Source organism: Pituophis catenifer, unplaced genomic scaffold (assembly GCF_029215685.1).
Source record: "Pituophis catenifer annectens isolate HBS135680 unplaced genomic scaffold, rPitCat1.0.hap2 SCAF_2, whole genome shotgun sequence".
In the NCBI taxonomy this organism is placed as follows: Eukaryota; Metazoa; Chordata; class Lepidosauria; order Squamata; family Colubridae; genus Pituophis; species Pituophis catenifer.
Window position 1 is genome coordinate 187,084,845 of NW_027256882.1, and position 23,376 is coordinate 187,108,220.

Here is a 23,376-nt window from a genome sequence, read left to right on the forward strand (position 1 = left end):
AGAATGGAATGGAATGGAATGGAATGGAATGGAATGGAATGGAATGGAACCTTGGAGGTCTTCTAGTCCAGCCCCCTGCTCAAGCAGGAGAATTTTTAGATAAGTGACTGTCTAATGTCTTCTTACAAACCTTCAGTGATGGAGCGCCCACAATTTCTTTTTTTTTTCCATAAACACACAAACAAACATATATTGTATTTTTTCTGAACAGAGTATTGGCCGGTTCACAAATTTAAGCAGTTTTTAGTCATTTCAACTAAATTTACACTTTATATATTCCCTTTTTACCATAATATTTATTCTCTCTATTTTTTAAAAAAGCAATATTACCCTTCATCCTAACCTCTAATCTTAGCCAAATTCAGTTTTTTATTTATTTGTTTATTTATTTTTCAGATTTCTATACCGCCCTTCTCCTTTTGGACTCAGGGCGGTGAACAGCCAAAGTAAAACATTTGTACACAAAAGTTAAAATAGATTTAAAATAATTAAATAAAGTTTGGCCCATAATTTAAAACATTTCAATTCAAAACCAATTTCAAATTTTAAAAACCCACCATAAAATCAGGACAGCCCGGCTAACTGAAAAAAATAGGTTTTAAGGGCCCGACGAAAAGTCCGGAGGTCTGGGATCACTCGTATCTCTGGGGGTAGATTGTTCCAGAGGGTAGGTGCCACCACAGAGAAGGCTCTCCTCCTGGGGGTCGCCAGCCGACATTGTCTGGCTGACGGCACCCTGAGGAGGCCCTCTCTGTGGGAGCGAACTGGCCGGTGGGAGGCAATTGGTGGCAGAAGACGGTCCCATAAGTACCCCGGTCCTAAGCCATGGAGCGCTTTAAAGGTGATCACCAACACCTTGAAGCGCACCCGGAAGTCCACCGGAAGCCAATGCAGCTCGCGCAGGAGAGGAGTCACATGGGAGCGCCCAGTCGCTCCCATAATCCCCCGCGCGGCCGCATTCTGCACCAGTTGGAGCCTCCAGGTGCACCCCAAGGGGAGCCCCATGTAGAGAGCGTTACAATAGTCCAGACGAGAAGTGACGAGTGCTTGAGTGACCGTGCGTAGGGAGTCCCGATCCAGAAAGGGGCGCAACTGGTGTATCAGGCGAACCTGATAGAAAGCCCCCCTGGCCACGGCTGTCATATACTGTTCTAAAGACAGCTGTACATCCAGGAGGATGCCCAAGTTGCGAGCCCTTTCCGCGGGGTCCAATGATTCACCCCCAATAACCAATGATGGTGCCAGCTGGCTATACCGGGACACTGGCAGCCACAGCCACTCAGTCTTGGAAGGGTTGAGTCGAAGCCTGTTTCTCCCCATCCAGACCAGCATGGCCTCCAGGCACTGGGACATCACTTCCAAGGCATCGTTGGGATGGTCTGGGGTGAAGATGTACAGCTGAGTGTCATCAGCGTACTGATGGAACTCCACCCCAAAACCACAGATGATCTCACCCAGCGGCTTCACATAAATGTTGAACAGGAAGGGCGAGAGGACCGACCCTTGTGGCATCCCACAAACAAGGCGCCTCAGGGTCGACCGCTGCCCCCCTGTCAACATAGATTGCGACCAGTCAGAGAGATAGGAGGAGAACCACCGCAAGACGGTGCCTCCCACTCCCAGTCCCTCCAGCCAGCGCAACATGATACCATGGTCGATGGTATCAAAAGCCGCTGAGAGATCTAACAGGACCAGGATAGAGGAATAACCCCTACCCCGAGCCCTCCAGAGATCATCCACCAACGCGACCAATGCCGTTTCCGTGCTGTACCCAGGTCTGAAACCGGACTGCAGAGGATCTAAATAGACAGTTTCATCCAGGTACTGGGGAAGCTGTCGTGCCACCACACTCTCAACAATCTTTGCAATAAAACGAAGGTTGGAAACTGGACAATAGTTAGCCAAAACAGCCGGGTCCAGGGAGAACTTCTTGAGGAGGGGCCTCACAACCGTCTCTTCCAAGGCGGCCGGCAGAACATCCTCACGCAAAGAAGTGTTAATAATCCCCTGGAGCCAGCCTCCTGTAACCTCCCAGGAAGCCAGCACCAACCAGGAAGGACACAGGTCCAATAAACGTGTTCGCGTTCAGCCGTCCCAAGATCCAATAAAAGTCAGTTATTTTATTTTTTTATTTTTTTATTTATTTATTTATTTATTTATTTATTTTTAAAATTTTTATACCGCCCCCTCTCCCGAAGGACTCGGGGTGGTGAACAGCCAAAATTAAAAACACACAATACAAATATTAAAATACTTTAAAACAAAATTAAATTTATCTTTGGCTTCCCCAATTTAAAACCGCTTACCCATAAAATTCCCCAATTAAAAGATTTTTAACCCAGCCCAGCTTGCTGAAATAAAAAAGTCTTCAGGGCCCGGCGGAAGGTCCGGAGGTCCGGGATCAGTCCCGGGGGGTAGCCCTGGGGGTAGCTCATTCCAGAGGGTGGGTGCCCCCACAGAGAAGGCTCTTCCCCGGGGGGTCGCCAGCCGACATGGCCTGACAGACGGCACCCTGAGGAGGCCCTCTCTGTGGGAGCGTACTGGCCGGTGGGAGGTTATCGGAGGCAGAAGGTGGTCTCGTAAATAACCGGCCCTAAGCCATGGAGTACTTTGAAGATGAGGACCAATACCTTGAAGCGCACCCGGAAGACCACTGGAAGCCAATGCAGCTCGCGCAGGAAAGGTGTCATGTGGGAGCGCTATGTCGCCCCCATAAGTACCCGTGCGGCCGCATTCTGCACCAGTTGGAGCCTCTGAGTGCTCCTCAAGGGGAGCCCCATGTAGAGAGTGTTGCAGTAGTCCAGGCGGGAAGTGACGAGGGCATGAGTGACCATGCATAAGGAGTCCCGATCCAGAAAGGGGCGCAACTGGCGTATCAGGCGAACCTGATAGAAAGCCCCCCTGGCCACGGCCATCATATGCTCTTCTAAAGACAGCCGTGTATCCAGGAGGACACCCAAGTTACGCACCCTCTCCGTGGGGGCCAATGTCTCGCCCCCAATAACCAATGATGGCACCAGCTGACTATATCGGGACGCTGGCAGCCACAGCCACTCAGTCTTGGAGGGGTTGAGTCGGAGCCTGTTCCTCCCCATCCAGACCCGCACGGCCTCCAGGCAGCGAGACATCACATCAAGGGCATTGTTGGGATGGTCTGGGGTGGAGATGTACAGCTGGGTGTCATCAGCATACAGATGGCACTGCACCCCAAAACCATGGATGATCTTGCCCAGCAGCTTCACATAAATGTTGAACAGGAGAGGTGAGAGGACCGACCCTTGTGGCACCCCACAAACCAGGTGCCTTGAAGTCTACCTCTGCCCTCCAGCCAACACGGACTGCGACCGGTCGGAGAGATAGGAGGAGAACCACCGTAAGACAGTGCCTCCCACTCCCAATCCCTCCAACCGGCGCAGCATGATACCATGGTCGATGGTATCAAAAGCCGCTGAGAGGTCTAACAGGACCAGAACAGAGGAGCAACCTCTGTCCCGAGCCCTCCAGAGATCATCCACCAATGCAACCAATGCCGTTTCCGTGCTGTACCTGGGCCTGAAGCCGGACTGGAACAGATCTAGATAGACGGTTTCATCCAGGTACTGTGGAAGCTGTCACGCAACCACACTCTCAACAACCTTCGCCAAGAAGCGAAGGTTGGAAACTGGACGATAGTTTGCCAAAACAGCTGGGTCCAGAGAGGGCTTCTTGAGGAGGGGCCTCACCACCGCCTCTTTCAAGGCGGGAGGCAAGAAACCCTCACTCAAGGAAGCATTTATAATCCTCTGGAGCCAGCCTCGTGTAACCTCCCGGGTAGCCAGCACCAACTAGGAGGGACACGGGTCCAATAAACATGTGGTTGCGTTCAACCTCCCCAGCATCCTGTCCACATCCTCGGGGGTCACAGGGTCAAACTCATCCCAGGTAACACTCTCAAGACACACCTCGGACAACCCGCCTGTACCCACCCAGTCAGAGTCCAAGCCTTCCCGAATTTGAGCGACTTTATTGTGCAGATAATGCGCAAAATCCTCAGCACGACCTTGCAAGGGGTCTTCCCACGCTCCCAGATGGAGAAGGGAGCTGGTCACCCTAAACAAGGCAGCTGGGCGATTATCTGCTGATGTGATAAGAGCGGAAAAGTAATTACACTTCGCCGCCTTTATCGCCACTAAGTAGGTCTTGATGTAAGACCTCACTAGTGTACGGTCAGATTCGGAGCGACTGACCCTCCAACTACTCTCTAGGCGTCTTTTCCGGTGCTTCATCCACCTCAGCTCCTCGGAGAACCAAGGTGTTGGGCAGGTTCGGCACCAGGTCAGAGGCCGCAAAGGCACAACCTGATCTAAAGCACCAGCGGCCACCGTATCCCAGGCGGCCACCTGGGTTATATAATTATATAACCATCTTTTCTCTTTTTATAATAATAAACCAAATAACTTTCACCATATATTTCCTTGAATCTTCTCTAATTTTCAATTATTTTATCAAACGTATGTATTTATACCTTTTCAAACAACAACTTAATCATTTCTACTTTCACCACAATCTAATTAATTCATAACACAATATCATTTCAACTTTTTTCCTTCTTTGATTAGGTTCTAGATATGCAATTAAAAATATTCCAATAATTACAATTTCCCTAATTAAATTTAAAGATATTCTAGTTGTTATCCTCTAATTATTAAACTTATTCATATTTCTAAAACTTATCATTATATAAATTCCAAGAGAATCCAATAAGAATATTCCAATTGTAATAATATTAACCTAGAAAGAACAAAATGGCGCAGGAACTTAAGGAAATGATGAAAACGATGTACTTATCATTGAAAATGGAAATAAGGGAAATGACTACAATATTGCATGGAAAATTGAAACCTGATGACCAAAAAATTGATTTAGGATACATTCAAGCTGACAAAGAAATAACAAACGAAAAACAAGAAAAAGAGACTGACAATAAAGAAGGACACAAGGAGATTGATTATGGAAAATTAAATGATTGTGTGGGTAGTAATAATAAAAAGGAGAAAGATTACATTGGGATTAACAATGGAAGAAACAGAAAAAGGGGAAAGAAACAAAGAAAGAAAAGAGGGTGGACCAGAAAGAATATAAGAAATTTAAATGATTACACTGGGATTATCAGTGAGAACATAAGAAAAAGGGAAAAGAGGTGGAGAAGAATGGGAAAGATACAGCAAAATAGAAGAGTTTATGATCTTAAAAAACAAAATGATTATATTGGAATTAACAGTGCAAAGATAAGAAAAAGGGAAAAGAGAGAGCAGGATTTTAAAATACAAAAGAAAAAAGGGGAAAGAAAAATAAAATAAAATATAAAGATAGTAAGGGAGAAAGAAATGGAACTGGAATATGGGGTAAATGAAATGAATACTAGAGAAAAGATGAAATTGTATTTTTAATGAAGTGATTTTAAACTATATGGATGTATGATGAATGTAATAATTGGAATATTTTTAATCACTGAAGGGGACTGTAATAACGGGAATATTCTCAATTACATATTTGGAATTTAATGAAATAAGAAAAGAAAGCTGAAATGATACTGGATTATGAATTAATTAGATATAATTAACTGTTTTTTATAAATATGTTGAAGTGTATTATCTGGAACAGTTGATAAAGAAAAAATTATTTGAGATTGGAACAAGAGACTCTAAGAAAATAATTAGGAATTGTATTATGTTGTATGAATTAAAATTTAGGGGTACTGGAGTAAGACTGATACTTAATTGATTTTTTTATTAAATATGTTTAACTAATTAGTGAAATTATGATAAATGGATTAGTTTTAAAATAAGAGATAAGAATATAAATAATTGATGAAGTAACAGAATGGTAATAATGAATTATTTAAGTCAATATGAAGAAATGACAATGTTTAAGAACTGAAAATAGGACCCAGAAATAAGAAGTTTAATACATGAAATTGTATTAATTTGGGTTAAGATATATATCTAAATAGTTCCTACTAGTATTCTGAATTGTAATATTTGGAATAGTTGATAAAAGAATCATTGGTGATTAGAATAAGAGAATTTAGGGAAATAATTGGGGATCATACTAGGTTATGTGAATTTAAATTTAGGGGTTCAAATTTTAAGGAGGGGAAAGAAAAATATGATGAGAAGTTAAGATGAAGGGTAATATTGTTTTTTAAAAAAATTAGAAAAAATGATATGAGAAAAATTAAATATATAAAATTGTGTTAAAGATGAACAAAAATCTGTATAAATTTAAGACCGGGCTAATATTCTGTTCAGAAAAGACATATTGTATGTTTGTTTGTGTGTTCAAAAATAAAAAAAAAACATTACCAAAAAAAAAAAAAGAATATTCCAATTGTTACAATTTCCATAATTTTAATTAAAAATATTCCAACTATTCAACTATTCAATTCATACATCCATATAGTTTTCACATTCTCAACTTTTTCTTAATATTCATTACGTCTATAAATCTTACTTCAATTCATATTTCAATTTTAAATATATATATAACACATTCCTCTTTCATTTCTTTCTCCTTTTCTCCCTTTCTGTTTTTATTTTATTTTCTTTTTCTTTCCCCTTTTTTTCTTTTGTGGTTTAAAATCCTAAACTCTCCTATTTTGCCCTTTATTTCCCATTATTTCCCATCCTTTTTCCCTCTTTCTTATTTTTCCACTGTTAATCCCAATGTAATCATTTTGTATCTCAAAGTCATGGACTCTTCTATTTTGCCCTTTATTTCCTGTTGTTTTCCATCCCTTTTCCCTCTTTCTTGTCTTTCCACTGTTAATCCCAGTGTAATCATTTAAGTTTTTTATATGTTTTCTATTCCTTTCCCCCCTCTTTGTCTCTTTCTACCCTTTCTGTTTTTTCCATTATTAATCCCAATGTAATCTTTAAAATTCTCATTTTTAATGTTACTATCCACATAATAATTTACTTTTCCATAGTCAATCTCTTTGTCTTTGTCTTCTTCTTTATTTTCAATCTCTATGTCTTGCTTCTCATTTGTTGTTTCCTTGTCAGCTTGAGTATACTCTAACACAATTTTTGGATCATCAGGTTTCGGTTCTCTATGTAACATTGTAATTTTTTTTTTTTTAATTTGATTTATATGCCGCCCTTCTCCGGAGACTCAGGGCGGCTTACAGTGCGTTAAGGAATAGCCTTCATACTTTTGTATATTTATACAAAGTCAGCTTATTGCCCCCACAAACTGGGTCCTCATTTAACCTACCTTAGAAAGGATGGAAGGCTGAGTCAACCTTGAGCCTTGGAGAGATTCGAACCAGTAAATTGCAGGCAGCTGTGTTAATAACAGGGTGCTTTAAACCACTGTAGTACCATAATTATTTCCCTTATTTCCGTTTTCAGTGACAAATACATCATTTTCATCATTTCCCTAATTTTCTGTGCCATTTTATTCTTTCCAAATTGATATTGTTCCAATTAAAAGTTTTATTGTATTCTTCTTTTTTTTTAATCAAAGTCAAGCCACTTGCAGACAAACAAATCCTCCTTAGAAGTTCTCACGACTGTTATCAAAAGTTCAAGGTTTTTTCGGAGCTTGTCAGAGACCACTATTTCCCTGACATTGTCACTGTAACACTTCCGGTTGAATCAGGAGCGCCCACAATTTCTGAAGGCAAGCTGTTCCACTGGTTAATTGTCCTCATTGTTAGGAAGTTTCGCCTTAATTTCAGGTTGCTTCTCTCCTTGATTAGTTTCCAACCATTGTTTCTTGTCGTGCCCTCCAGTGCTTTGGAGAATAATTTGACCCCCTCTTCTTTGTGGCAGCCCCTCAAATACTGGAATACTGCTATCATGTCACCTCTAATTCTCCAAATCATGCAGCCGTTCTTCATATTGCCAATTCTAGGATCTGGGCACTTTCCAAGGTAAAATAGTTTTAAAATAAAATTAAATAAGACAGCATTGAATCAATAGCTTTAAAAAACCTGGGAAAAACATCAGTAAGGAGTGAACCTCCAATTTACTCCATAATCTGGACTCTAATCCAAAGAAATCTAAATTAGTGCTTGATTATGCTCTGCCTTTTCCAGGTGTGAGGATGTGGACATTCACTGCCATTTTAAAAAGGAAAGGTGAGAATGGGTTGCTCAGGTGGGGCATTTTCTTTTTGTGGTGGGGATTTGAAATTATTCTTTTTCTCTCAATTTGGTGATACTGTTCACTGAAAAACTCAGTTATATGAAGAGTTTTCCACTATATTTTTTTCAGGTATTTTTCTATATTTTCCATATTTTAATTTTTTTAAATGTGAAAGACAAGGTTGTATGTGTGTACATATGGGCATTTGTGTAAAATGAGCACAGAATAATTTTTAGTTTGAAAAAAATGGCAGTTAAGGTGTATATATACATTCATGCTCCCAAATATACATTAGAGTATTAATATCTAATGAGGCTTCCATGTTTTTCTGAAACAATTGTTTTGGGAGAAAACAGGAGGAAGAAACCATGAGTGCAATTTCTTTTCTTTGAAAGAAAAATAAGATATAAAGAAATAAATAAATATCACTGGCTTGTTCTGGAAGCAGAATATCTATTTTGTTTATTCATGCATTTAATTTATTAAATGGTAATTTATATCATCCCCCAAATCCTATATCATCCCATCCCAAATCCTATTGTTGAGCACATTGTAAGCCACCCTGAGTCTCCAGAGAAGGGCCGCATATAAATCAAATAAAAAAAAAAAAATCCTGCTGTGCTGCCTCATGATGGTGGTGGTAGTGTTCCTGGGAGGGATAAGTAAAAAATGTCAGGAGTTGGGAATTCCCAGTACGATTATCCAAGGCAAAAGAAAACAGGCACCTACATTTGGCAGAATTGACACAGGAAGATGCTGGAGGCAGAAGATCTATGTAGTGACAATGGCAAAGACATCAATTCATACTGTGTGAGAAAGCACTCCTGAATCTTTATAAAAAACTCACATGGATGGAAAATATAAAATGATTGATGACATACAATAATGCCGGATGACAGGCCCTTCAGATCTAATGATACTCAACATGATACTGAGGAAGAGCTGAGTATCTTTCAGAGTAGTAATGGTATTTATGATGTGGCTAGATTAAAGCTTTCAGGACATCTAGCTGCCACGCAGAAGATAAAATCCAAAGCTGCAAAAATAAAATTATAGTAGAAACATTGACTGTAAAAAGTATGAACACAGGAAATCTCAATACAATGAAAAAGTGAAATTAAACAACAAAACTTTTTGTTTTGTTTTAGGCATCAGTGACTAGAGATGGACTGAGATCAGACACTTTCAGTCACATCATCATTATTACTCAGGACATAAAAACAAAGAAGAAATTCTGTTGTTTTATAGTTAGGAAGGTATAGAAAAATAGTATTTGATTACAAACCGGTTTCCGGTTCCGGTCAGAGGTTTCCGGTTCCGGTCATCGTGCTAGCAAGATGGATTTGGAGTTAGCTCCTGTCACAATCTTGCCAACTTCCTAGCCTGGGCGGCTTTGTTTTGCCGGCGGCGGCCCCGGAGAGGCGGCCGCAAGCGGGGAGGAGCTAGGAGCGTGTTAGGAGTGGCAATCCAGCATGCGAAAGCGAATCACTCCTGTCCCAGGCTGAGAAGGCAGCGCCAGTAATGGCGGCTCTGTAGCAATGACTGCCCATATTGGAAGGGAAACCTGATCGCGATGGACAAGGCGCCCTACACCTTCAATTAAATAAGAGCTAATGGAGACGGTGTTTTGACTCTTCTGAGAGCCCCACTGGATATGCTGAGGTGGTGAGATCTATGAAAAGTGCCCTGTGTGTGGTTGGAGCAAAGACGGGATAGCGGCTATGTGTGTCCCACTCCTTACTTGTGGAGCCGATTTTGAACTGTGCTGGCTGAATGGAACATTTGAAAAGGATCGAGTTGTGAGCTGTATCTAGTGGAGGGTGTGATTGATTTTGGGTTGATCTCCTGCTCCTTTCTTATATTTTCTATAGAGGATTTGGGAGGACCTGTGACTGAACAAACAGTTATACTTTTTGCTAGAAATCTATTACCCTTTCCCCACCCCCTTTTCCTCTCAACGTGTTTATTAAAGAGTGTGTGTGCAGAATAGCGCTATACCCCCATCTAGTGGAGATCTTTATTATAACCTGTGTATAGCAACTCCAGGAAGAGAAGAATTCTGCCAAGTTATATTTTTTGGTCTTTTTTTTTTCTTTCTCCTTACTTTTCTTTCCTCTCTGAACTATGTATTGAATACTACCCCTACTACCGATTAGACTGCTCACCTGATTAATTCAAATCTTGTCTACCCTTGATTACCCCCTTTTTTTGGAATTGATCGGATAAAATCTTTTCAATCAAAATGTCAACGGCAACATCAGTGGTAACCACAAAAACTGGGAAAAAAGTCTTGACATTCCCTATGGTCGCTGCTACGGCCACCACAGCTACACCCACCTCATCGCCTTCGTCTGCCAGGTCACTGGATGATATGGTTGCTGCAGGGAAACCACCATCGTTATCAAGCTTACAGAACATGCTGCAGGCAATGTATGAAGTGATGACCAAAAATCAAGAAGTTATTTCTAAAAATTTAGAGGACTTAACATCAGATATTAAAGGGGAGCTGGGAGCCGTTAGAAATGATATCAAAATGTTGAATGAGAGCTTGGAAGGTGTTCAGGGGGTGTTGACGCAACAGGAGAGTAAAATACAAGACATTGAAAGGAGGATGGGACGATGTGAGGAAAGACAAGATGGAGAGGAAAGGGAACAAATAGCGGTGAACAGGGTCCTCGAAGACGAAATTATTTTTCTGGAAATGGAACGATCATCTTTCTATCTGAGGATTCAAAACGTGGTGGAAGAAAGGGGGGAGCCGTTAAGAGATATAGTAGCAGAAATATTGGCTGGGACTTTGGAGATCCCAAAGGAAGAGGTTTTGAGGGATATAGACGATGTGTTTCGGGTTCACACGAGTTATGCCAGGAGACAGAAACTTCCGACTGAGGTTCATATCAGACTATCTAAGAAAGCCCTTAGGGAAGATGTGATTGCGAAGGCTAGAGATAAAACAGTAACTTATAAGGACAAACAATTGATATTCTTAAGGCAACTCCCTAGGCGGGTTCGGGAAATACAGCGCAATTATCACTTTTTAATGGCCCAACTGAGAAAGCATAAAATATTATATAGGTGGCTACTCCCGGAAGGGTTATTATTTACTTGGGCAGAAAAAAGGGTGAGAATCGACAACTTTAGAGATGCTAGAGATTTCTTTATTAGACATTTGAACCCCTCAGAATCAGACGTGGGAGAAGAGCTAGAGAGCAAGAGCGGGGAAGAAGTACTAGAGGAGGAAGAGAGAAGAGAAATAGAACAAGTAGGTGAAAGGAAGAAAGAGAAAGGACAATCTCAGACTCAGGTAGAGGGGGGTGTCGAAACAAGACAATCAAAAAAGAAACCTCAAGCAGAAGGCAAGTAAGGGTAATAAGGAAGACGGGATGGGGGAAGAGATGCGTTTAATGTCTGTTAATATCAATGGATTGAATAGTCCAAATAAAAGGAAAAAGGTTTTCACTAAATTAATGAAAGCACGTTTGAATATAGTATGCCTCCAAGAGGTACATATAAAAAAAGATCACCTCTATTTATTGAATTATAATAAACTGGGTCAATTATATACATCCCTAGCAGAAACAAAAAAAAAGAGGAGTAGCTATTTATGTACAAAAACATATAAAGTCGAGGCTGATTTTTGCAGATGAAGACGGGAGACTGCTGATAGTTGAGGTAGAAATATGTGATAAAAAATGTCTATTGGTCTGTATATACGCACCCAATGGAAATCAGAAAGTTTTTTTTCAGACCTTGCACTCTAAACTGGTTGAATATGATTACCCACATATCTGTGTAGTGGGAGACTTTAATGCTATAGAGGATAAAAGCAAAGATTATACATCTGGAAAGAAGAAGCAGGAAGGGGAAAAGAATATGGTAAAGAAAAGGTTGCCTTCTATCTGGCATCAAATACAAGAAGAATTTGGACTCAGAGATATTTGGAGGGAAAAGCACCCAGATGATAAACAATATACATACTTCTCCGCCAGGCACTCATCTTGGTCGTGGATAGATGCGGCGTGGTTGTCAGGGGAATTGAGTCAGGGGATACAGAAAGCAGAAATAGGCGTCAATGAGTGGGCAGACCACAACCCTCTTTGGATAACATGGGGAAGCCGGAAAATAAGGCCTAAGTGGAGATCGGATATAAGAGTTTTTAAAGATGAGTTATTCTTAAAACACTTAAAGAAAGAGATGGGGTTCTTCTTTCAGGAAAACAACAGGGAGGATGCAAGCCTTTTCAACGTATGGGACACAGCGAAGGCTGTGTTTCGTGGTTTGGTGATTAATTATATGGCAGGGAAACAAAAGAAGGAAAGGGCTGAGCGCAATAAATTATTGGATGACCTGGTAAGAAGTGAGGCTATGTTACAGCAGGATCCAAGCAATATAGGACTTAAAATGAACTTGAAATTAGCACGACACCAAATTAATTTATTAGATCAACAGGATTTGGAGAAAAAAATAAGGTGGATGAAGCAAAGATACTTCAAAAGGCCAAACAAACAAGGGAGGTGGCTCACTTACCATCTAAATAAAGAAAAGGAAAAGAATAGAATCCATAACTTGAGAGATGGGAAAGGCATTACAGGGGAAGAAGGGAAGAAAATAATTGCACAGGAATTTTATACTAACCTATATTGTAAGGATGATAAGTCTGAGCAGGAAATAAAGAAATACTTAGAGGAATCAGACATACCCCAAATACCAGGTTTATCTAGGGAAGTATTGGATGAAGAAATTACAGAGGGGGAAATCGAAAGGGTCATGGGAAAACAAAAGACAGGGAAAACTCCCGGTACAGATGGCCTACCAATTGAATATTACAAAGCACTTTGGGAAATACTAGGTACACATATGACTGAGTTATTTAATGGGGTGATTCGGGAGGGACAGACCCCGAAATCATGGACAGAAGCACTAATAACTCTTTTGCCAAAGGACGATAGTGACCTATCTCAGATTCAGAACTATAGGCCCATCTCGCTCCTTAACGCAGATTATAAATTATTCGCAGCAGTTTTAGCAGAGAGACTCAAAGGGTTTCTTAACCAATTTATACACGAAGATCAAAATGGCTTCTTACCAGGCAGACAGATTAGAGACAATGTAAGAATAGTTATGAATGTTTTGGAATACTACGAAACCCATATTGATAAACAATTGGCCCTGGTATTCATGGATGCACTTAAGGCCTTTGATCGTGTGAACTGGAGCTTTTTAATAGGTTTACTGCAACATATGCAATTTGGAGAAAGATTTATTCGGGCAATCCGTGCAATTTACTTGAAGCAGACTGCTAAAATTTCAATTAATGGTGATGTAGCCGGTCAAATTGATATTGAGAAAGGAACTAGACAAGGGTGTCCGCTTTCCCCGTTGTTATTTATTTTGTCATTAGAACCCCTACTGAGGGAAATTAGATGTAATACGGGGATAAAAGGTCTTTATATCCAAAATCAACAATATAAGGTGCAGGCTTACGCTGATGACTTAGTATTTATATTAGAAGATCCGTTGATATCGGGACCGTGTCTGACCCAGGAAATAGAAAAATATGGTAAAGTGGCGGGATTAAAAGTCAATAGGGAAAAAACTAAAATTATTGCCAAAAATCTGACAGTAAAGCAGGGGAAAGAATTAGAAGCGAATTTGGGGTTCCAAATTGTAAATAAACTAAAATATCTAGGTATTATTATATCAGCCAAATGCTCCACGATCAAAGAAGACAACTATCTGAACCTTCTCAAGAGAACAGGTCAGGATCTAGAGAAGTGGAAGAACATGCAGATATCCCTACTAGGTAGAATAGCAATTATAAAAACTTACATACTCCTGAAATGGATATACCTATTCTATACAGCACCAGCTAGATTGGATAATAATTTTTTTAAAAAACTAAATTACTATGTCCTTAAATTCATTTGGCAAAATAAAAAACCCAGAATCAAACTTAAAATGCTTCAAGAGCTTAAAGAAAGAGGAGGATTTGGTGTTCCAAAATGGGAATACTACTATCAGGCCGCAAATTTAGTCTGGATCAGGGATTGGATATTGTTGAGAAGAAGGAGGTTGTTGATCTTGGAAGGGGAGGGGCTACATCAAGGTTGGCATTATTTTCTTTGGCAAAACAGAATCCCAAAGCACAGGTGCCTTGCAGGACATTATGTGAGGAATATTCTAATTGAGTCCTGGAGGAAAATTAAGGGTAAATTTTACTCTTCAATCCCCTCTTGGCTGGTCCCACTCGAAGCTATAACGTATAGGCCTCTATATAACAAAGAAAATCATCTCGCTTACCGGGAACTTTTGGACCCCCATGGTAGTCTGAAATCAAGAAATGAGTTGGAGTTGCAGGGAAGACAACTGGATTGGTGGGCTTATGCCCAAATTTGCTCGAAATTTAAAAAAGATAGGGAACAAGATGGTATTAATTTGAATCAGCATGATCTGGACAATATCATTCTAGGAAAAGAAGACAAAATGTTATCAAGGATATATAAACTTTTAATAGACTATTGGATAGGGGATGAAATAGTTAAAGACTCTATGATTGCCTGGGGGAGAAATATTGGCTATCCAATTGATTTGACAAAATGGGAAGAAATCTGGCTTAAACATATGAAATTCCTATGGACAACATCATACAAAGAAAATGTGTACAAGATGCTGTATAGATGGCACCTTCCACCTGCTCGTCTTTCTAAAATGTATTCAAATCTCTCACCAAACTGTTGGAAGTGTGGGGAGATTGGCACCTATTTCCACATGTGGTGGACCTGCTCCAGGACGACTGAATTCTGGAAAATTATACAGGCATGGATCATGGAAATCACAGGTTATAACCTAATTCTGAAACCAGAGTACTATCTACTTGAACATCAGGCCAGACAACATAGGCACAAATATATGGTGTCTGTGTGTATTTATCACCACGTCAGCAAGAATATGTTTCGCCCAACATTGGAAGGGGAAAGACCTGCCGGCTGAAGATTTGATTTTGGAGAAAATTTTGGATTATGCGGAAGCCGACAGACTGACTAAAGCATTGAGAGATCAAAAGGACTCCGTATATTTCCAATGTTGGGACAAATGGTACATTTGGTTGAACAACAGACGCCCAAAAAGTCAAGTATAACCAGGATTATGTTTAATATATGTTAAATCTGACTGAAGCCTACATATCGTAGAAAGTGTAAATATCATGTAAAGTTCCTGTCGCGATCATTTGTTTGACTATTTCTTTTTTTTTTTTGATGTATTGTTTTAAATAAATAAAAAAATTAAAAAAAAAAAGAAAAATAGTATTTGATTACAATGCAATCAGTGACCAACTAATATCAATTAAATTTCATGGACAACTCTTAAATGTGACAATAATTCAATTTATGCTACAACCATTCATGCACAAGAAAAGGAGGTTGATAACCTCTATGTTCAATTTAAAATAAATCAGGGGTCTCCAACCTTTTGGACTTCAGGGACCACCAAACTCATAATTTTAAATCCCATGGACCACTGGGGGGGGAGGCTTAGCCGCCTTTCGGGCCCACCTGTCTGCTTCTGCAAGGCCTTCAGGTGGGAGGCCCGAGCAGGCACACAGCCTGGAAACCTCTTTTGCGTTCCTTCTCTCAAGAAGCTTGGTCAATCTGAGTGAAGGAAAACGAAGGCAGGCAGACTGACGGTGGCTTGCTGATATTGGTGGGAAAGTCAGTCCCATATTCCAGAGCTGTGGTAGTCACCGGCCTGCAGAGGAGCTGCCTGCTCCCTGGCAGACCAGTGCACCCGGGTGGAGGAGCTGCTCCGGGATGACCAAAGGGCCAGTCCTGTGACTACCACAGCTCTGGAATATGGGACCAGGCCATGGTGGGGCTGGAAATCTCCACCATAGGGGGTGGTACGTGCAATGTGCAACTTTGCAGGTGGTGCAACATGCGAAAAGGAGCACAGCCCTTGCTGGCCTTAATGAGATAATGGTGCTGTTACAGGGGGGGGCGGCTCAAGCGGGCTGAAGTGGCAGTGGCGATGGCTGGAAGGTGCAGGAGTGAAGTGCTACTTGCATCTGCATGGCATCAGCATTCCGCCTTCACCATGGTATATTTGTGTCAGCTGGTGGCACCAAGGCAGCCCTTGTCTCCTGCCATTTGGGGCTCAGAGTGGTAAACCGCATCCAGGAAGCACTACAGCTTTTTTCCATTTTATTATTTCTTCGCTACATTACAGTACACTGTTCATAACTGTCCTATTTTAAATTTAATCAGCATCAACTTAGAATCTTAACCGTTGCACCATTATTATTTTTTGCACAACATAATCAAGGCAATGCAGCAAAGAAAGCAAAGCTAACAAATCTCAGTTCCCCCGCTTCATGCTAAATTTCTTTTAAGAATTTCTGCTCATTCCCATTTTAAATGCATAGACATATTCATGCCTGGGATTTATCCACCAATCTAATCAAAGAGAAGTCTTTAAAGCCTGGTGATGTCCAGAAAGGGATGGCCGATGTAAATAATAATTTTAAAAAATCACAATCAAAGGGGATTTGGGCAGCTAACAAACACTGGAAAAGCCAGCTTTGGAAAGCACCAGCTGGATACAAAAAGAGGAAGGGATTTTTTTTCCCCCAGAAAGAGCCACAGGGAAAGAAGGGGAAAGAGCCACTCGGCTTTGTATGGAAAAGTCAGGCAAAGATATCTCCAGGAGGAGGAGGGGGGAGGTTTCCTCCTCCTCCTCCTGGAACCGCTGCTGCTCTTCTTCCTTTTCTTCCCGGCCGTAGCCACCCAACCTCTGAAGATCCAGTATTTCCACCTCATCCAAAAGGCTGGGGGCAGTAGGATGGAAGGGGTGGTGAGGGCTTTGTAGGGTCCCCCTGATGGGGGATAGCTTGAAGTAGACAAAGGGCTCGGCTTGGCATACGAGAGCCGGCACTGGGCTCGACCTGCCAGCTGGAGGGGAGCTGCTGCGGGGGACTGATGAGGGGGCGTTTGGGGCTGAGAGCAGTAAACCACATCCAGGAAGACTACAGCAGAGGGAAGCAGCCAGAGTCAACCCTGGCTTTGCTGTCCATTGCAGATGCTAGATCAGCCCCCTTCAAACTCTCGCCTCTCGAGGAGCCTGGCCGAAGTTTCCCATGCCTCTTCAGTGAGTGCTCCTTGAGAGATGAGAGTTTGCAGGGGGCTGATCTAGCGTCTGCAATGGATAGTAAAGCCAGGGTTGACTCCAGCTGCTTCTCTCTGCTAACAGGCAGCCAAGCTAACTGCCTGAAGGACCCCATCCCGTCTCTGGGAGTCAAAGCGCTGAAGCGCGAGCAGCACAGGAAACCTGTGCATGCGTAGAAGCAAGGAGATATTGGACTAAGATACACATGTGGTTGGAAAAAATGATAAAAAGACACATTGATTTTAAACCAGAGACATTTTTATTAGGGACCAGAGACATTCAATAAAGGATTGCAATATTTAATTGTGAATATTTTAACAGCGGCTAGAATTGTATTTGCTAAAAACTGGAAAGGAGAGACGATACTGATGAAGAAATTATTAAGAAAATGCTGGACTGTGCTGAAATGAGTAAACTGACACTTGAAATAAGAGAACAGGAAGATAAACAATATTATTTGATATGGGAGTTATTTTATCAATGGATAGACAATAAAACATGGAGATGAAATATGATATATGAAATGAAATAAAGATAAAATGTGTAAACACTTGTTTTCTTTTAGGGGAAAAGAACAATATCATATATTGATATTTTGAAGATTTTGGGAGCATGAAAGGATTTTAACTGATCGAAACACTGTCTGTAATTATTTGAAAGAATGATGTTTTTATGTTGTTTTTGTTTGAAAATAAAAAAAATTCTTCAAAAAAAACAGGAAACCTTGGCTGGGCTCCATGAGAGAAATGCAACGATTTCTCTGTGGACCACCAAAATTTTCTCATGGACCACCAGTGGACCACTAGTTGATGACCGCTGAAATAAATAGAACATGTCAGCAAGATGTGTTGCTTGTGATTGGAGACTTAGAATGCCAAAGTTGAAAACATGAAAATGGAAAATGTTGTTGGACTGTATGACTGAGGAAACTGAAACAGAACAGGAGAACAACTCAGGGGTGAAATCAGGGGTGAAATGCTCCATCGCCTGATCCGGTAGCGATGGAGGCGGGTGGTTCGGAGAACCAGTAGCAAAAATCCCTGCCCCTGTCCCCCATGAGCCACGCAATCATCAGAGACTTTTTTAAAAAAAAATTTAAAGCATTTTTTCTACAACCTCTTCGGCTGAAAAAATGCTTTTCAAAGTAAAAAAAAAGCCTCTGATGATCGTGTGGCTCAGCTGGGATCGTCAAAGGCTTTTAAAAGCATTTTTTCTACAACCTCTTTGGCCGAAGAGGTTGTAGAAAAAATGTTTTTAAAAGCCTCTGATGATCCCAGTTGAGTTGCCAGTCACATTACCCCCCCCACACCAAGCCACACTCACAGAACCAGTAGTAACAAATTTTAGATTTCACCACTGGGTGAAATGCTACTGGTTCGGACCCCGTCTGGGTAGGAAAAATTTTGACTGGTTCAGAGAACCGATAAGGATAATTTTGATTGGCTCTGCCCACCTGCCTCTCCCTCCTCTCACCTCTCCTATATTCTGTTGTTTATTAGCTCAGCTGATTCGCGCGCAGAGTGATTGCAGCCTCAGCTGAGCAAAGAAACGGCAAATTAGTCTTAGTCTCATTTGCCCTCAGCTAGAATAATAAAGGGACACTTTCTGCATCTTTTTTTCCTCCCCCCCCCCAAGCAATGAAAGGAATACTAGCTTTAATGAGATGTCTGGGCATTCAGCTAAGAGCAGTTATCACCTCCTTAAAATGTTGTGAAACTGCAAACCACCTTGCCTGAATTGAGAAACTGCCTCAAAAGAAACTGCCTTTTGCTTCCTCTGGAGCAAAAGCAGAGTGCCTCTTCCAGGGTAGATTTCTCTGTGTCTTCTATTTTTCTTCCACAGCAGAACAAAAAAGCTGTGAAGGCTTTTACAGGTCTTTATTCTGATTTTCTCCTGGAGCAAAAGAAAGCCCTTTCTAGTGAAACAGTTCCACTGGTTAATTGTTCTCACTGTCAGGAAGTTTCTTCTTTGTTTTAGGTTGCTTCTCTCTTTGTTCAGTGTCAGGCGTGCCTCCTTTCAGATTTCAGGAAAGAATGACCCCGACTCCATTTTCATGGATAAAGGTACTTTTACTAAAATAGAACTGAATGCAGCCAAGGCTTTCCTTCAGGTCCTCCAGAAGTCAGGTGGAATCACACGTCTGGCAGTGTCATCAATCTGGAATGTTGACTTGATAGCAGCTTCAAAGGCACAGGACTGCAGCTAAGTTTCGCTTTCGTTTCCTGTCCTCCTATCCTCCAGCACGCTTCCCGTCTAGCAACTTCCTAGCTCCCTCTCCCCCCTGTTTCCATGGCAGCCGACAAGCAAGCATTGAAAGAGCGGAGGCTGACAGTTCAGTTTCCATCCATTGCTTCTTGTTTTGCCTTCTGATGCTTTGGAAAATACATTGCCCCCCCTTCTTTCTGGAAGCCCCTTAAAAGCCTGTTGCCTATCACACTCTGGGGCAAAGGAAGTGAGCCATTTCCTCCTTTCAGTGGTCCATGAAAGTACATCTATAGTGTGTAGATAATAAAGTTGAAAAAAGGTGAACAACATTTTTACAGAACTATAGATTTGTTGATGCTGGGTGTGACAAGGAATGGCTGGGAGGGGAGGTGCCAGATGAGGCACCCTTGACATGAGTGACATTGAGTTGGCCACCCCCACTCAGGCACACCCTGGGCCACCCCCACCCAGTCACCAAGCCACGCCCACAGAACCGGTAGGCAGTGAACAACTTATCACTGGAACAATTTATCAATTTCAGACATTCCAATGATTTCTTCATAACTAATACTGCCCTAAAACAACCAAAATGACTCCTCTATGCATGGACATCACCAGGTGGAGAGTATATAGAAATGAAATGGAACATATTTGTCACAAGTAAATGCCTTATTCTCCATTATGTAAATAATATATGAACAGTGTGTCAGGGGTTAACTTATTCTTCACTTCTTAATGTATTCATACTTTACCACTCCCATAATTAGCTCCACCCATTGTATATATAAGGAGCTGCATACGTTCATTCTGTGCTTCTATCTGTGAATATTCAGTGAATATAGAATGCCTTATGTAAATAAAGAGAAATATATTTGAACTCTTAATTCTTAAACAATTTATTGAGTCTGATCCTGAAAATATCGCAACAATCTGGTAGCAGAGGATGGTTTAATTGACTCAATAAAAACTTAAACATGTCTAAAAGAGATAGGCCCAACACCAGGGCATACAGCAAAGAAATGGAAGCGGATCAAGAAATAATAGATGAGTCCACAAATGCAATTTCGAGAGAATCTGAAGAATACACCACAGAAGACGAAGAAATAATAAATGAAGATGATGACCAAGAAGAAAACGAAATAGAATACAACGAACTCAGGTCAGAGATACTAAAACTCCTAAAAAGCCAAAAGAGCGATGAAAGTCTTGTCACGGACCTCCAAGATATACTAAAAAACAACGGAGCAGCGAGAGAGAAGCACATCGCTACTGAAAAACCAAAAGACTCAAAAATAGTAAGTGATATGCTTACAGATAAAAATGCAGCAAAGAAGAAAACCAACAATCCCGCGCAAAATTTCGAATGGCAGCCATCTTGGTTTCAACAGACTCCCAAGATGAGTGAAGCAGAGCCAATCAGAAAGCAGGATTCAAAATGTCTGGCGCAAAAAGCCTTACTCGATATGAAAAATGAAAAAGAAAAAGTATATACCTCAGAAGAATCAGAAACAGAGAATGAAGAAGATTCGATAGACACACAAGTAAAGTCAGCAATGAAAACGCTTTTTGCTGCATTTGGGCCGAAACTGAAGATTACTAAAAAATCAACCAAAAGGCAAGCGAGCGAGCCAACGCCTCAAAATCTACCCGCTCCTATCCAGATGGTGAAAGCACCGACACCTGAACCCAGAGAGCCCTGCAGATATCACCCCACACCACAGACTGATCCAAGGACCAGCGCCTTCAGCAAAAGAAGACGAGCGCCCGCCATCACCAGGACTCCCAAGATCGAGCCGGAGACTGATTCATCGGAAGAAGAACGAAGCGAGGGAGCTGCAGCAGCGAGAACCTCTCACGATGACTCCAGGAACGAAATGAGCAACGCGCATGCGCGGGACTACGCAGACAACCCAGGAAGTCATGAAATGCAGAGAGAACCATGCAGACTCGTTGCGAGCATTCCCACGCCGTTTTGCAATTTTTGACATTTGCAAGACCACGGACTACCCCCGGTTGTAAGTAATGGACCCAACAATGTTGGGAATTTACCCAGTGACTTCCCAAAGCTGAGAATAGATGGCATTAATTTGCAAGAATGGTATCAGCAGCTCCAGGTTGTCTTTATGAAAGAAAACTTAATGTTTTTTATTACCAACCCCCCAAAAAGATCTTGGACTCTAAAGTTAGATTGCTTACATCATAGAGCATTTTTCTTATTAATTTCCAGTGTGTCCCCTGCCATGTATCACAGTATTAAGCAAAATCTGACTGTCTCAGAAATTATTCAATGCATGTTTAATTTGTTTCACAGTGAAAGCGTAGCCACTACCACAAGAATGTCTAAAGATTTCTTCTCTTCTAGGATAAAGCCAGGGGTTACCATAAGTGAACATTTAATATCTTTAAACAAGATTAGAGCAGAACTGCATTTAAGGGGGGAGGTGATTTCAGATCAAACGATGAAAAGTGTTATCATCAATTCGCTTGACCCATCATGGGATAATTATATGTCACACTTAGACACAATCAATCTAGGATACTTATCCATAGAAAGCCTATCCAATAAGTTAATAGCTGAAGACAATTCAAGGAGAAGTCGTTATAACAACCAAATAGAACACAAACAATATAAAAGGGTAGCATTTCAAGAAAGATATCATGAAACATTTAGGTGCCACAATTGTGGGTCTAAAGAACATAATAGGAGGGATTGTCCCAAAATTCAAAAAGAAAGACATAGGTCAGAATATAGAAATAGGTACAACAACAGACAGTCTTCCATTGATAGACAGGTATAGAAGTCCACCCAACTATAGAGAACATAGAGGGGGCAGAGATAATTCAAAGGATAGAAAATCTGGCTCACTGAATGGGCTAAACAAACATGACAACATTAACACACCACAACCAGAGAACAATAATTGGCTTATTGATTTTGGAGCAACTAATCACACTACTAATAATAAAAACATATTATCTTCATTTGTAGAAGATAAATTTGTAATCAAAGTGGCTAACCAAGAAAAAGTTCAAGTTATAGGTAGAGGGAATGTAATCTTACCTGGCTTAGGAAAAATAGAGGGGGTATTACTAATACCTGAAATTCCTCATAATATACTTAGTGCCATAAAACTAAGCAGAGATTCTGACATTAACATTGTATTCTCAAAAGGAAAAGCAACATTAGAAAAAAACAAAATAAACATAGGTACAGTAATAACCAAAGGAGGTCTACCTTACTTAATGACAAAGGAAGAATGGTTACACAACATTGATTCAAATATGGAAAATGATAGTGAAATAGATAATGGAGAGAATAGTAACAGTGACAATGAAGAACGTGAGGTAACCCATAATCACAAAGATACACACAATGAAAAAAAACCTAAGATAGGTAAGCCAATTCATGATGAGTGTGCTCATGTCTTACATAGGAAATTAGGACATGCCAGTTTTCCTGTAGTACAAAAGATGACTGAACATGCAGAAGGTGTTAAAATAAAAAATTGTGAAAACTATTTGGAATGCTCAGTATGTAAATCTACAAAGCTCAAAACTAGTCCCAGACCTAGAAAGTCAATGAGATCAACCAACAAAATTTTTGATTTGGTACATATGGACCTAGTTGGTCCACTAACACCATCAATTACTTATAAAAAACGTTATTTTCTAACAATTGTGGATGATTATAGTCGTTATGGATTTGTTTACACATTAAAACATAAGGATGAAACTTTTCAGAAATTTAAAGAGTTTTACAAACGTATAGAGACACAACACAATATTAAAATAAAACAAATCATGACAGATAGGGGATGTGAATTCATGTCTAAGGAATTCTCCCAATGGCTAAAGGACAGAGGAATGTTACATTACACATCTA